The sequence below is a fragment of the Hydra vulgaris genome, chromosome 02, assembly GCF_038396675.1.
Source record: "Hydra vulgaris chromosome 02, alternate assembly HydraT2T_AEP".
Lineage (NCBI taxonomy): Eukaryota > Metazoa > Cnidaria > Hydrozoa > Anthoathecata > Hydridae > Hydra > Hydra vulgaris.
The window spans coordinates 60190951-60208030 of NC_088921.1; the positions used below are offsets into that span (position 1 = coordinate 60190951).

Sequence of the window (17080 nt, forward strand, 5' to 3'; positions counted from 1 at the left end):
AAGAAAGTTATATCAATTTGTTGTGTTCACAGTTTTAGTTTATGTGTAGTGGTGGCTTGTTTATCCTTTACCATCTGCATCAGTGAATGACTTGATTTTAGTGGAAAACTTGGCAAAATTTGACTCAACTCTAGTTGAAAATGCTTGCATGGCACACAAGTCGATTCCATTAGTTCTGTTCTCATATAAAAACTGTAAAAACCAGAGAAAATGAGGGAACCCATTCTTATCTTTGAAAACATTTTGATCACAAAGAGAGTTGGACTCAGCTTAGGAGGATATGGCAGGCCCTATCTTTCTTTTACAATAAAATATGGTGCTTCTCTAGTTGACCTAATTTGGCCGCATTCATGTAGATTTGTTAACATTTTTGGTTAACAAATCTACATGAATAACAAACCCAATAAATTTCTCCATATTCCAGCATATGATTGGGTTAATAGGAAGACTATCAAAATATGAAATTGATTGGCGACAAAATTTAAGTGAAGCAGCAGAGTGTGGTGTGAAGGTGTGCCATGACTTTCTAGGTGTAACTAGGGATAAAAAGCACTTCCAAAGTGTTCTCCAAGTTGTAGAATCTCATAGACAATTTTCAAATCAGTGAAAGCCATTTTGTGCACAAATAGAAATTGTGGTTTCTGGTCCTGGAAAACAAGTAATTTTATTACTTTTTCATTAATTTTCTTATTATCTTGTACTCTATATAGTCTATAAATATTTCTGAGCCCCATCAAGGTATTAGAATGTAACATGAGGGAAAACAATACTTTTTGAGTTAAATTTCATATTTTCAATTTTATCAGTGCTCATTCAATTGTGGATGAATCTTCAAAAAAAACTTTGTATATGTCATTTTTATGACTAAATACAATTCCAAAATTATGAACAGCATCATACAATAAAGTTGGGGGAACTTTCACACACATACACACAGTTATATATATATATATATATATATATATATATATATATATATATATATATATATATATATATATATATATATATATATATTATAAATAATAAGTATATAATCTGTAATTTTATAAGTTATTTTATTAAATGATTCATACTTAAACTAGGTTAATATATAAAATATTGGTTTTCAATATTTTCAATATTCAAGTTTCAATATTTAAATTTTTAACTTTAGATTATCAAATTTTATTTTTGTTTGCTCATTTTTAAACACTTATAAATAAAAAAACACAAAATTTTTTTTAGTTATTCATTACAATAATACTAAGACTTCAAAATCCTATTTAAAAGCAACCTATGAACAATGCTTCATTTATAAAAAAATTTTAAGCTCTAAATAGCCGAATAAATATGTTTTACTCCATGTTGACAACAATCAGACTTGAATACAATAAGAAAACTTGTTTATCTATTTAGAAAACTTGTGGGTTTTTTCAATGGGTAAAGTGCTGTAATAAAGTGTAAAAATGCTATTAGGGACTTGAGGGCTTTAGTACATACATTGACTTGTTTAGGGAAAATATGCAAAAAAGTGCTGCTACATCAACTGATATTTTGGGTTGAGGTATTATGGTTAGATTTAGGAGTATTTTTCTGCATGGTTAGGGTGAGGAGGATTTTTCTGCAGTTTATTCCTGCATTATATCCGTTGAAAATTGTCAAATAGTATTTCTATTTTTACAAAATGCATTAATTTTTTATTATAAAACAAAAGCTTTTTTAATTATTAATTAGTTGAAATAGTGTTGTTGCAAGTATAGTTCTTAGTGTAAAACAGATTGTGTGATAAAACAGGTTACATCACCATACGTGATAATGTAAAAAAGGTTGCTTAACTTTATCCCTGTTGCTTAGCTAAAAAAAAATTTTAACTCTGTGAACCGAATTTAAAAAAATTTTGTTACAAAAGTTAGAAAATAATTAACAATATACAGACTATATATAAAATTGTCACAACATTAATAAAAGTTAATGCTGTGACAAATAAGTTTTATGTATAGTCTGAATATGTATTTGAGCAGTTTATTACTTTTCATGAGAAATCATTATTATCGAGGGTGCCATTAAAAACACACGAAGACTTTAGTAACATATGTAAGTAATTTTGTTTGATTTGTATGGGGTTTTTTCTTTGAATTTTTTTTTTTTTGCTGAACATTCTTTTTTCATAAGTTATTTATTTAGGGATCAAAATATTGCACTAATTGAAAAACAATGTCGTGAGCAAATTCAAATATTCACAAAATGTGTTGAACTTAATGAGGATACATGGCAGACTGTTTGTTCGACAGAAAAGGAAAACTTAACCAAATGCTCTTCTGAAAAGTAAATCTCAATTTTTATGTTTATATTATATCATTTATGTTTATTATGCTTATAATATATATTATATATTTAGTGACAAGTACAAAACACAAATAATTTATGTAGGGATGATTTTTCAATGTGTATTATTAAAATTTTTCGTTTTGAAATATGACTTAAAAATATGAAAAAAATATGGCTTAAAAATATGACTTAAAAATATGAAAAAAAGGCAACACAAAGATAAAGATTTTTGTTATATACAGTTCATAAGTACATTTATATACAACATTATGCTTAGTGAATTCGTACATTTCTAAATCAATCATCCAATATTTTGTTGTTTTGCAAAAAAAAATAAACTTTAAAGGGTAAAAATATATGAAATCATCCAGACCATGACACCCTTACGTCTCAGAATTTGTTTATTTTTACACCACTTGCAGTCCATATCAAAAAAATAATAACTGCGAAAATTTTAGTTAAAAATACCAATGGGTTCCAGAGATATCGTCACTTGAAAGAAATGCTGGCTCAGCATTTTAGTGATTTTCTGTAGTGACTACAAAGCAACTTTGACATACAGTATCTTCATAATGGCTTGGGGAAATTTCCTAAAATTTGGTACTCTAATAGATTTTAACTTGAGAAATCCAAAAATAGCACTCTTAAGACTCGATTATCTCAAGAAATGTCTCATTTATCCAATTTTGTACAAAAATTATTGACTTGTAAATTAGTGATTTTTGGAGGTAAAATGAAGACTGTGGCCCAAAATCCCGAGTAAAAAGTTTAATTGTATATCATTATTTCATCTTAGGTCTACTGAAAAAAATTAGATTCATCAATTGTTTCTCTAATACGTGATCAAAATTTGCATTTAAAAATGGTGTCTTTTTAGAAAAATTTAAATTTTGTAACAAAAGCAATTAAAATATTTTTTTAAACATTTATTTGAATAAAACATCAAATAGTGTCATTTATTGACTAGTTTAGGACATTTATAATCATGGGCCAAGGGAGATACCCTCTCCTCCCACAGGAGGTCCCTACGCCCCTCCCCCAATCTCCCTAGATTTTTTTTTTTTTTTTTTTTGCATAAAATGAATAAATAATGCAAAAACATACAATTTAATTTTAATTTTGAAAAAAAACATTTTCATTATTTCAAATTGGTGACTTAAAACCTCCTTTTATATAAAAAACAAACATAAGTTTTGTTTTGTTCTTTTTAAAGGTATTTACTTGTTTGTATTTTCTTAAAGAATTACTTTTATTTTATAGTTTTTATATTATTTTGTTAGGTAATAAATAATAAAAATAATTAATATGGAGAAATGTGACATTGGAAAAAGTCTTAACATTCATTGCCACAAAACTGGATTTTCAAGAAAACAAGGTTTTGTTCAATTTAAAGATCTTCCTTGTGAAAAACAAGAAGAAATAATATGGCGAGCAAATTTAAAGGAAAAATATAGTTCAATAAGAATTATATGTTGTTATCATGAGCAATTCTATGGAAAATGTTTTGAGAAAAAAAATACAAAGTGTTGCAATCCTTTTGGAACACACAAGGAAAGTAAAAAAATTGCTATAAAAGGTAATCTTACCTTATTTACAACAGAATTGATATGGAAATTAAAAGAAAACAATTTATTATTTATAAAATGTTTGATAATTTCAGTTATTTTAACCACGTAAAACTAAATTTGTTTTTTAGGTAATATAAAGATTTCCATAGACATGGTAAACTATTTGCAAAAAAATAATGTTTATGTAACCCCAGGTTGGAAATTCTGCAGTAAATGTTACAAAAAAGCAATAGAAACTGATGAAGATTTAAATTCACAGGAGGAATGGGAATCCAAAAGTGAGAAAAAAATTAAGTTAGATACCACTATAGAATTGCTTGGAATTTCACCAGTCAAACTAAAAAGTCTTTCAAAACACAGCAAATTGCCTGTAGCAAAACAAAAGTTTGAGAACACTATTGACAGAGTTGCAAAAATGGTCTCATTAGCACATATTATTAAAGAAACTTTTTTAACAACAGAAATAAAAAACCCCATTTTAAACAACAACATAAACAATGACCATGATCTAGACATTTTAATGTATGAAATAAAAAATAAAATTCCAGAGACTGACTCTTATTGCCATAAGGTGCAAATGTTAACACTCGCACCAAAATCATGGACATGTAAAAAGATATCAAGCTACTTTGAAGTGTCTGAGTATCTTGTTCGAACAGCAAGAAAAGTTAAAAATGAGAATGGAATTCTATCATTACCCGGAAAAAAAACTGGAAACCCACTTACACCAGAAACAGTTAATTTAGTGATTAACTTTTATCAAAGTGATGAATTTTCAAGAATGATGCCAGGAAAAAAAGATTATGTAAGTATTAAGAAAAACCAACATGTTCAAAAAAGGTTATTGCTACTCAATCTTAATGAATTACATGTTGCATTTAAAAAAGACTACCCTAACGTCAAAGTCAGTTTGTCAAAATTTTGTACTCTTAAACCTAAATGGTGTATTACAACTAATGCGTCAGGTACCCACAATGTATGTGTTTGCATACATCACCAAAATACAAAATTTCTCATTGATGCCATTAGGTGGAATAAAAGTTATAAAGATTTCATGGCATTGATCGTTTGCTCTCTTGAAAATGCAGAATGTATGTTGCATTGATGTAACCAATGCCCTGGTATTGAAGTGTTAAAAAGTTTTTTAGTGCAGGAGTTTATGGACCATGAGTATGAAGAAGATGTAGTATTTAAGCAATGGCAGAATACCGATCGTACAACACTACTTTCACAGTCATTGCCACTAGATGAATTTAATGATTTATTATGTGACAGCATTGACAACCTTACCACTTATTCATATATTGCAAAAACACAAAGTAGATACTTAAAAAACTGTAAAGAAAATCTTAACCAAAACGAATGCTTAATTTTAGGAGATTTTGCTGAAAACTATCAATATGTTGTTCAGGATGAGGTTCAAAGTTATCACTGGAGCAAAAGTCAATGCTCACTTTATACAATTGTACTTTATTTTATAGAGAACAAATTTCTCAAGCATAAATCTTTTTGTTACCTTTCAGAAGATGTTGATCATGACACAGGATTTATTTACAAGACTCAAGAAGATATAACTAGATATATCAAAGAAAATCTACCTGATGTATCAAGTGTGAAATACTTTTCCGATGGTTGTGCAGCACAATTTAAAAATTTTTAAAATTTTATCAATCTTTGTCATCACAGTAAAGACTTTGATTTAAATGCTGAATGGGTATTTTTTGCTACCAGTCATGGTAAATCCCCCTGTGATGGTATTGGTGGGACTGTTAAAAGAGTAGTATGTCAAGAAAGTCTAAAACAAATAACTACTGGGCAGATTTTAGATGTTAATTTAATGTACTCCTTTTGTAAAGCCAAGATAAATGGAACTTATTTTAAGTTATTTTCAAAAGAAGAAATTGATCAAACACGAGCTCAATTAGAAAAAAGATATTTAGGTGGAAGAACAGTTCCTGGCACAAGGATGTATCATCATTTTATTCCAATTGCTCCAAACACTATAAGTTATAAAAAAATAAGTACTGATGCATGCACTGAAATATTTGATATCATTCCAAAAAGCAAACATTATGTAGGTAATTCATTATATATTAAAAAAATGGATTATATTGCATGTTTTTATGATGGATTTTGGTGGGTAGGGATTGCTGAAGATGTAAGTGAGCTTGTTATAAAAGTCAGATTCATGCATCCACATGGACCAGGTAAAAACTTCTTTTGGCCAATGAGAACTGATGAGTGTTGGGTGCTCAATTCTGAAGTTATATGCCTAATTTCTACACCGCGAACAATATCAGGTCGTACATACAACATATCTGATTTAGATTTGAAGAATATAAACTGTTGGTTACAACAGTTTATATTCTTCAAAAATTAATTATGTTTAAAATAATTTTGTTTTTATTTTATTTACCTATTTTGCATTTAAAATGTCTTTTATTTTTTTCAAATTCTTGAATTGCAGGCTGAGAAGGAGGGGTGGGGGTTTAAATAAATCACAAATCACTCCCATCTTATTATGTCAATGATTATATTAGTCTAAAACTACATAAAGATATTGATTGTCAAAATGTTTTAAAAACGTTTTAATATCTTTGGTTTTAAAATTTATGACTTAAAATCGTAAAAAGATCTTTGAAATAAGAGGTAAGTATTTATCGATTTGAAGTAATGCAAATAAACTGTTTCTCAAACCTAAACTGAAAAAATATGTTTTTAAAATGTAATTTAACAATCAACTGTTATTTATTCATTTTATGTATAAAAAAAAAATAAAAAAAAATCTAGGGAGATGGGGGGCGGCGTGGGGCCTTCCTTGGGAGGGGAGGGCGTCTTCCTTGGCCCATGACTATAAATATCCTAAACTAGTCAATAAATAACACTATTTGATGTTTTATTCAAATAGATGTTTTACAAAATATTTTAATTGCTTTTGTTACAAAATTTAAATTTTTCTAAAAAGACACCATTTTTAAATGCAAATTTTGATCATGTATTAGAGAGACAATTGATGAATCTAATTTTTTTCAGTAGACCTAAGATGAAATAATGATATACAATTAAACTTTTTACTCAGGATTTTGGGCCACAGTCTTCATTTTACCTCCAAAAATCACTTTTTTACAAGTCAATAATTTTGAACAAAATTGGATAAATGAGGCATTTCTTGAGATAATCGAGTCTTGAGGGTGCTTTTTTTGGATTTCTTAAGTTAAAATCTATTAGAGTACCAAATTTTAGGAAACTTCCCCAAGCCATTATGAAGATACTGTATGTCAAAGTTGCTTTGTAGTCGCTTCAGAAAATCACTTAAGTCAGCATTATTTGGAGTGACGATATCTCTGGAACCCATTGGTATTTTTAACTAAAATTTTCGCAGTTATTATTTTTTTGATATGGACTGCAAGTGGTGTAAAAATAAAAAAATTCTGAGAAGTAAGGGTGTCGAAAATTAATTTTTTTGGATGATTTCATATATTTTTACCCTAAATCTAAGTAATAATTAATTGAATCAAAGAGATTAAGTTATGTGGGGTTCTGAATTATGCTTTTAAAGTGTTTATAAATGCAGTAACTGCAAAAAACCAAAAGTGGAAAGTAACAAGTTACATTTACTTGTGTTACTGTAATTGAGTAGTTTTTTTGTGAGTTTTTATTTTTTAAGTATGTGTACTTTTACTTTGACTTAAGTCTTTTTTTTAAAGTATTGTGCTTCGCTACATTTTAAATCATATACGTTACTGAATAAAAAAATATATTATGTATCAGTATTTAATTTCACAAAAAGTATAATTTATTTTTATTATTTGATAAAAATTAGCCTATTTTATAAAATTTTTTTCCTTATAATTTTTATAAATGTTTTAAGTGAAGTAACAAAGCCATTAAAAACGTACCTCGCTTACATTTCAATCTTTCTTTTATAATTTTAAAAGAAATTTTAAAAGAAAATATAAAGCAAAGTATAAAACTAAGATTTACTATTTTTTCATTTTTTACAAGTTTGTATAAAGTTGTCTGTTACCTGAAAATAGTTGTTAAAATTAGGGGTTTACCGGATTGGAAATTTTGAATTCCGGCTGGAATCAGATTTGCCGGAGCTGTTAAAAAATTCCGGCCAGAACGAGAATTATGTTTATGTAATTTTTCACCTTCAAGATTGATTGTGAAAGCCTGCAACTCAGCATCATGGCTACATATTATATTTATAACCTATAATATATATATATATATATATATATATATATATATATATATATATATATATATATATATATATATATATATATATATATATATATATATATATAAATTAGTAAAAAACACTTATCTAACTTTTATCTTCGACTTGAAGTTTCACCATTGCTGGATCATCAGGAAGAGTTACTAAATCTCAAAAAAAATTCAATTTATAGAAAAAAATATTTTACAGGAAGTTATAAATTATTATAAAAAATTTTTAATTACTATATTTTTTTGTTAACGGGAAGTTACAGAAAGTAATTATGAAATAATTTTCTTTGGAATGGGGATAGTTTAATTTGGTCATTTGTTTTTATAATTTTTTAAGAGGTATTTATTTTCGTGCCTACATTTAGAAATTAATTCAGATTTTTTATTTAATAAATTTTCTTGATTTAAATGAGTAATTATTTCAAATTTTTTTTGCAAACATAGCATACATTTTTTGGAAATGTTATTATAGGCAGGGGCAGATTTTAGAATAGACCATTGTAACTTAAAATTTTTATTTTTTTCTTTTAAATCCCAAATATATTTTGACAGCATAGTCTCTTTTGAATATTTTTTGTGTTTAAACGATTATTTGTGGTTGGCATAACGTTTTTTTCATTCCCCCTCGGTTAAGCCAATATATTGTTTATCAGGGTTGTTTTGTGAGGAAACAATGCACTTGTAAATTACATTTTTCGAAAGGCATTTTCCATTTAGAGGGCAATCTATTTTTTGTTTACAATTACAATAATCAGTGTTTTTTTCTTTTATATGTTCATTTTTATTAATTAACGAGTAGTTGTGGCCTTTTATAATTCTTTCTAAATTTTTTGTACAACTATAACTTACTTTAATGGTATTTCTGTTAAAAATCTTATGTAATTTATTAGAGGGAGGAAAATGTTTGTCTACTAATTTTAGAAAAATTTTACCTATATTTGTTGAAACATTTTTGCTGTACGTTGAACCAAATTATGTTTCTATTTCTATTACCCTTTTTTGCAATTTTCTTTTCAAATTTTAGCTCGAAATTTTGAAAGCCACTTTTTTTAAGGGCATCTTCATAAACGCGTTTAGAGGAGTTAAAAATATTTTCATTAGAAGAGTTTTGGTTTAGCCTATTGTTAATTGAAATCGGAATTTGTTTTAGAATTTGTGGGGGATGGTTCGAATTTACATTAATATACAATAATTCGTCATTAGGTTTTTTGTAGGGCTTATAGGAACTTTCTGAGAGGTTAAATGTGACATCAAGAAAATTCACTATTTTTAAATTTATATTTATTTCAATTAGGAAGCCAATATTTTTAAAAACTTTAATAATATCTTTTCTAATCTTATCGAGTTGTAGCCCTGATTTTTTATGCATTATTATTAAACCGTCGTCGCGATAAAGACCTAATTGATTAATTTGGATTACTTTAGCTAGGGTATTTAAAATATATAAACCTACAAATTCGCAAATTTCTGCTCTGTCGTAACTTCCCATTGTTACATTAGAGCAAAAATTTTTTATAAAAAATTTTTATAATAATTTATAACTTCCTGTAAAATATTTTTTTCTATAAATTGAGTTTTTTTTGAGATTTAGTAACTCTTCCTGATGATCCAGCAATGGTGAAACTTCAAGTCGAAGATAAAAGTTAGATAAGTGTTTTTTACTAATTTATTATTGCTCTGTTCTTTAAAAACATTGAGCACTCTATTTGTAAAATACACTAACATAATTTACATATATATATATATATATATATATATTCAGTGGGCCAAATTATTAGTTACAGTTTGTTTTTTAACAAAAACTACAATTAAATATAGATTTTAAATGAATAAATTTGCTTCTACTCTTACATTCTTGAAGATTTTAATATCAATAACAGTTTTTTACATTTTTTTAAATGAAATTGTAGCATTTGTAAATAATTGTGGCAATTTTTAGCATTGATTAGCTGGAATTTGCAGAAACCTGCGAAATACCTCTTTTTTCAAATTCTTTGCAAAATTAATATTTGCTTGACAATGCATGCATAATAAATAAAAATTTTGTCAAATGTTTGGTGTTTTTGTGACCCTGATTAATTTTTATAAATCAATTAGTAATTTTAACTAAAAATATTTGAACTTAGATACCTAAAAATGGCAAAAGCTAAGGATATATCAAAAAAAAAATTTCAGTAATATCTGCTTCATTAAAACATTCAAATCACTCCCAAAGAAAAATTGCAAATTTAGGTAAAGTTTCTGTGATGATAGTAACCAGAATTAAAGATAAACTTGATCAAAAAATTCCTGTACAAAGTGCCAGAATTGAAAATGTGGGAGGTCACGCATCACCAGCCTGAGAGATGAATGGGCAATTCATTACATTTGTGTTACAAACCAAAGAAAAAGTACAAAAGCAGTTACTAAAATCATAGAAGAAACCAGTATCAAGATTTCTAACAAAACTACAAGGCGTTGAATAGCAGAACTGGGACCTAAATGCTACAGACCTTTGAGGAAACTTAAACTTATGTCAGCGATAAAATTATAACGCTTCACTTAGGCTAAACAGCACCAACATATCTCTGCTGAAGAATATGTAAATAAATACTTATTTAACTGTTTATTACAACAGCTGATTAAAACATTTATATGAGTTTTTATAAAAACACCCTCTAAAGGTGATAGTGTGATCAGTTGTAAGTGGTAAGGGCAGTAGCCTTCTTTATATAGTTGAAGAGATGAAAAACTAGGATAAATATAAAAAAGAATTAGCTACCAAATTATTTCCTCAGTTACATGATTGGTTTCCAGATCCATACAAATGCATCTTTATACAAGATGCTGCCCAATGCCATAAAGCTAAATCAGTGACAAGGTATTTAGAGTCAAAAAATGTTACTGTTTTATCATGGCCTTGCGATTCTCCCAACTTAAACCTAATAGATAACGGCTGGGAACTTTTAAAGCGGATAATTGGACATGATAATAAAACCAACAAAAAAGTTCTCATAGGTTCACAAAATAATAAATGGCATAATGATCAGGAATTAGAAACAATCGTAAAGAATTGCATCTAAAGTATGCCAAGAAGGATACAAATAGTAATTAATGCAAAAGGCGCCCCAACAAAATACTAAAAAATATTTTGTATTATGAGTTTTTATAAATAAATGCTTTAAATAGTAACAGTGTTTAAATAAGCGTTTTACTTTTAAAAAAAATATATTTATTTAAGCAAGTAGGACTAATATTTATAAAAAATTTAACGTAAGAGTATATAAAAAAGCTTATAATGGTTAATATGATATTTTTTGGAAGTGTAACTAAAAATTTGGCCGCCCACTGTATATATCTGTTACATCTATTATCTTATAGCCTGCTACTACAAGGGAGTGTTGCTACATCGACTAAGGGTTTGGCATGAGGCAGCAATCTTTTTTCTTTTATCATTTTAATTACAATGCCTAATGCTTTCCACTGACGAGAGCACAACAACCGAAAAAATTATTTTAGACCGCTTAACTGTAGCTTTACCTAAAATTACATTTTGTTTGTTAAGAATTTTGTATTTTTTACCTAGGTTTACCTATAGTTCTTCATTGCCCTGTAGGACAATGATTTTTAGGTTTAATTTATACAGACTGTCTCACAAATCTTAAAAAAAAAAAGTAAAAATTTAATTTTGGCATTCCAGCCTGAAATATTGATGTTCCGGCCTGAACCGGATTGACTTAAAAATCACAAATTCCGACCGAAATTCCGTACATCCCTAGTTAAAATAGTAGCCTGGTAACTTTTAATCATATTTTTCATGAGCTATTTTTTGCTTTTACTTAAGTAAACTTTTCGACCAGCGACGTTTACTTTTCATTAAGTAAAATTTCACTTAAGTAACAGTACTTGATTACAAAGTTTTGTTACTTTTTCCAAATCTGCTGAAAACATAATCATTCAAGATTTAATTTTCAAATAAAATCATTTGTGAAACTTGTTGACGCAACACCATCAAATAAAATCATTTGTGAAACTTGTTGAAGCAACCGGTTCCTCGCATATAAACATCGCCCCAAAAACATAATTGTATAAGTTGTTTGAAAATAAAAACATGATTTTAAATTGATTCTTATACTCACAAGTCTTTATAAAAATTTTAAAATTTTTTTTATATTAGCCCTATGATTCAGTTGATAAACAAAAACTGCAAGAATGAATTTCGCAAGTATGACAGCTGCGTCCGAGACAATGGAAGTCAATTATACAACTGCATGGAATCGCTGGAGCACTTTAACATTTGTGCAGCTCGCACAGTTAATGGATTTGGAAGTTCTGGATATTTTAAAAAATAAACGAGTAATTTATATTATTTTTGGTGATTATAAATGTTTTATCTAATGTATTGAGATCATTTTTTCAATTAATAATACGTTACTATTTATATTTGTAATGAGACCATTTTTTCATATAATATTATGTTACTATTTGTATTTGACGACAAAAAAAAGAAAAACTATTTTTAATTTTCATTTTTCAAACGCTTGTTAAAAACATAAAAACCTATGCACATCAAATTTGAATGGATTTTTTTGATTTTCCTTTTAAAACTAATTAAAATTTTTAGGTTAATTTTTATCAAATCTCCTGTTTGTTATTATTTTAAATTAAAATACCTTAATAGTTTTTCTTGTTTTTGCTTATGATGCTCGTTGCATCGGGTCGCATCTTGAAAGTCATTATTATGGAGACAAGAAAGATTTCATATTTCGTTGCTTTGGTCTGGTAAGAAACAGTGATTACATATTAAATAGACAATAGTTACTCAAAAAGATTCAAAAATTAATAGATTTTTGGACTTGCGATTGATCCTCTCTTCCCCTCAAATGTAGTCCGTATTTTTTGTTTCGACTACAACGATTAAATTCAATTATATACAGTGGTGAAAAAAGTAAATACACTGTCTTAGCATTTATTACAGTGGTGAAAAAAATAAATACACTGTCTTAACATTTATTACAGTGGTGAAAAAAATAAATACATTGTCTTAACATTTATTGCAGTGGTGAAAAAAATAAATACACTGTCTTAACATTTTGAAAAATGCTTTTTATTCACTGCAATTGATCTCAACTGATATTAATTTTTTTTTCATAAACTTTATTGTTAAAAATTATATTTTTAAAAAAATTATGAAGTTTTTTTCAATTTTTCTCATGTTACTAACAATTTTGTTAGTAACATGAAAAGTATCTGGAAATTTACTGGAAAAAATAATAAATACAGAAATGGTTCATTTGATCGTATATTTGAAAAAATCAAGAAAATTCAATGTTTCTAAGACAAATATTTAACAAAAATAATTAAAAACAACATTTTTTTCATTCTGAAAAAGGTTTATCAATCACTCAATACAATATTTACAAAAAATACCTAATATTTTGTTTCATTTCCTTTGTTTTTTTTTTTACTTCGACTTGGCTTTTGGGCATGCTGTTGACCAATTTATGGCATGTTGATAGTAAAATAGCGTACCATGATGTTTTCACAGCCTCCCACAGATCCCTTTTGTTCCGAGGCTTTTATTTTGCTACCTCATCCTTTACAATTTAACTGTTTTATACAAATATGTATACTAATATCACCATATATTTTTAAATATTGAAAATACTTACTGATTAAAGGTAAGGGGCAATACCTTCAACTTTAGCAATGATTTTTACTCTAATTGTATTTAATTAACTGAAACGATATTAATATAATAAACCGTAAATAATTAACTGAACATACATAGAAAACTTATTGAACATACTATATTTCAAAGTATAAAGTAAAATATTATTCAGTAGCGTAGGAAGGTTATATCAGTTTGAGGGGGAGTGACTAAAACAGCCAGAATTGGAGATTTGAAGGGGAAGGGTGAGAGAAGTGACCCTCCTTTTAAACGAATATGAGGAAGAGGCTATTACCCCCTCCATAACTTTTTCCTTGAGATATTAATAATAACCGGAGTCAAACACATATTTGAAAATTAAAGAAAAAACAAGATCAATCATCACCGTATTTTTTATTTTTTTCAGTAAATTTCCGACTACTTTAAACAAAATTATTAGTAACATGAGAAAATTTAAAAAAAATTTCATAATTTTTTTAAAAATATAACTTTTAACAATGAAGTTTATAAAAACATAAAAATTAATATCAGTAAATATCAATTTCTGTGAATAAAATGCATTTTATAAATGTTTAGATAGTGTATTTATTATTTTTTCAACCGCCGTATCTTGATCAAAACGCTTTGAGCAAACTCTCACGTTCTACTTGAATTTATTGAGATAAGTGACAAGAATAAAACCTGTAATAGCTAAAAATCTGGACAAAGTTTTATTTACTATAAAAATATGAAGGAATAACTTTATAAACTTGCATTCACACCTATTTAGTTACAAATTTTACAAATACAATTACCTAAATTACCCGGATACCTAAATTATTCAATTACCTAATTTACTCAATACAATTACCTAAATTACCCATATTTTACAATTACAAACACCTATTTAGTTACAACTCTTTATATTTATTAATAAAAATTTTTTACTTTGTTATATTTAAAAATGGAAAAAAAGAAAGGCTCATAATAAAGATCGCTTAGAAAACTAGAGTACGCATTTTTGGATTTGCATCCAGATGAGAATAAAAGTTTTATTGTCAATCATTTTTAAATGGAAAACATACCAAAATTTACTATGCATAATACACTAAAATGAAAGGAGAACAATATAGGACCAAATTTGAACCAAAATTACTCGTTTGGATTGCATTTTCAAAGAAATAAATTACTCAGCATTACAAAGCTTTATCCGGCCAAGCAGTCAATGAAAATGAGTGTATTTCTAAATGTCTTATCAAATTAGAGAAATTTATTGAAAAATATCATAAAAATGGCAGTATCATTTTTGGCCTGATCTTGCATCATCACATTGTCCGCTAAAGTACTATCAAAAATTAAAAAGTATTAAATTTTGTACCAAAAGTGCATAAACCTGCTAATGTCCCAAATTACAACGAATTACGAATTTTGGGTCTGAACTTAAAAGATTGCTGTACAATAAAAATTGACAAGCTTAAAATTTAGATAAACTTAATAAACGGGTCGAGTTTTCAATCAAGAAAATTGACAAAAAACGTGTACATCTGTTCGTCGTTATGGCATGAAAAACTTGTAACTTCATTTAATTTTATTATTTAGTCTTTTTTGGTTTTTACACTTTTTAATTATTAAAATTGATCATTCCTTTAAAAAGTTATACGACTTTTAGTTTTGTCCAGATTTTCAGTTACCTCAATGCAAAATGCATTGGTCATTTTGAGATCAGTATTTTTGTTACGTTGGATCTTTCATTTGGTAAAACTCATGTACTTTTGTTACGTTGGATCTTTCATTTGGTAAAACTATGATTGCTGTAGTTTAAAAAAAACAAATTAATTTTTATGAAAAATAGTTTATTTTTGATTATTAACCGATTTATTGCAACAAATCAAATTTTTAAATTCTTCTCCTTCAAAATACCATATTTGCACCATAAATTACATATACATATATATATATATATATATATATATATATATATATATATATATATATATATATATATATATATATATATATATATATATATATATATATATATATATATATATATATATATATATATATATATATATATATATATATATATATATATATATATATATATATATATACATATATATATCACTCTCCTTTATGGGGTGGCATTAGAGCGTTCTATGTGTGGCCATAGCATTTACAGTGCTACACTAAATAAGATTAAACGCCGTTCTTTATTTTTTTGTTAAAGTTTTATGTTAGCTATGTTATGCACATTTCATCGATGTATTTATAACTACTCTTTAATAAATTGCATTGGCGCAATCCTTGTGTGACACATTAAAAAGACGTGTTTATATATGTGTACTTATTTCTATACGAACCAATATGCATAACCGCATTAGTTAGTATACTTAAGAAGCAAAATATTATTCTTTTTGCATTTGTTTATAATTTTACTCTCAATTACATTTCTTTTTTAATTATGATATATATATATATATATATATATATATATATATATATATATATATATATATATATATATATATATATATTTGCATACTAATACTGAAAATCACTTTTAGATTTTCTCCAGCTATAAGGGTTGTGGAGATAAACTATAATAGTGGGTTCCAGCGGATACCATTAGTATTGGTAGAAAATAATGTAATAATTAATAACATGTAGAAACAACAGTTTAGATTAATTTGTGTTGAACTTTAAGTTTAATTTATATGCCGATAGCATATTATTATCTAACTACAATTTACATTTAAAAGTTCAAAAATCTACATTTTATTATTTTTGTATTTTGTGTGTGGAGACATTACCACGGACAAAACTTTAAATATAGTCCTCCATAATGGCTTCATCCCATCTTCAATGGTAATTATTCTCCATTACCTTGATGTCCTGTTAAAACCTTTCTAGATATTCTTTACTAACGGCTCCTAGATTGGGACAGAAAAATTCAAGATAATAGTGTAAATAATGCAGTTTGGATGACATTCTGCAGCTCAGTTTGCTTTAACTGTCAAGTAGTTCTTTATCTTGTTACTTTTAGTTGTCAATCCTGTTTCTTCACAAAAAATTATAAACTATTATCTTGAATGCAAGTCAGGCTCTTATTTCTTTTTCTGTCCTTTTTTTTAAAGAGCTTCTGATAAAAACATTTGTCTTACTTGCGGTCCAGTAAATACACTATTTGAACGGTTTGTTTCAGAAACACCGTAAGTCATTTTTTGACAAAAATAATAAAGCACAAAATCATATTATCTGAGGGTAAATGCAAGTTAAATACATGTCAGAGCTTTCAATCAACACTTTATAAGGCGTTGACTGAAAGGTGTGAACA

General features: G+C 27.0%; 1 non-coding gene across 1 annotated transcript; it reads left to right on the forward strand.

Moving 5' to 3' along the window:
* Positions 1–1933: 1933 nt before the first annotated feature.
* On the forward strand, positions 1934–12606 carry LOC101236613 (uncharacterized). The gene is made up of 3 exons (XR_010636808.1): positions 1934–2076; positions 2167–2307; positions 12271–12606. It is a non-coding gene; the product is annotated as an uncharacterized LOC101236613 (transcript).
* The last annotated feature ends 4474 nt before the right edge of the window (positions 12607–17080 follow it).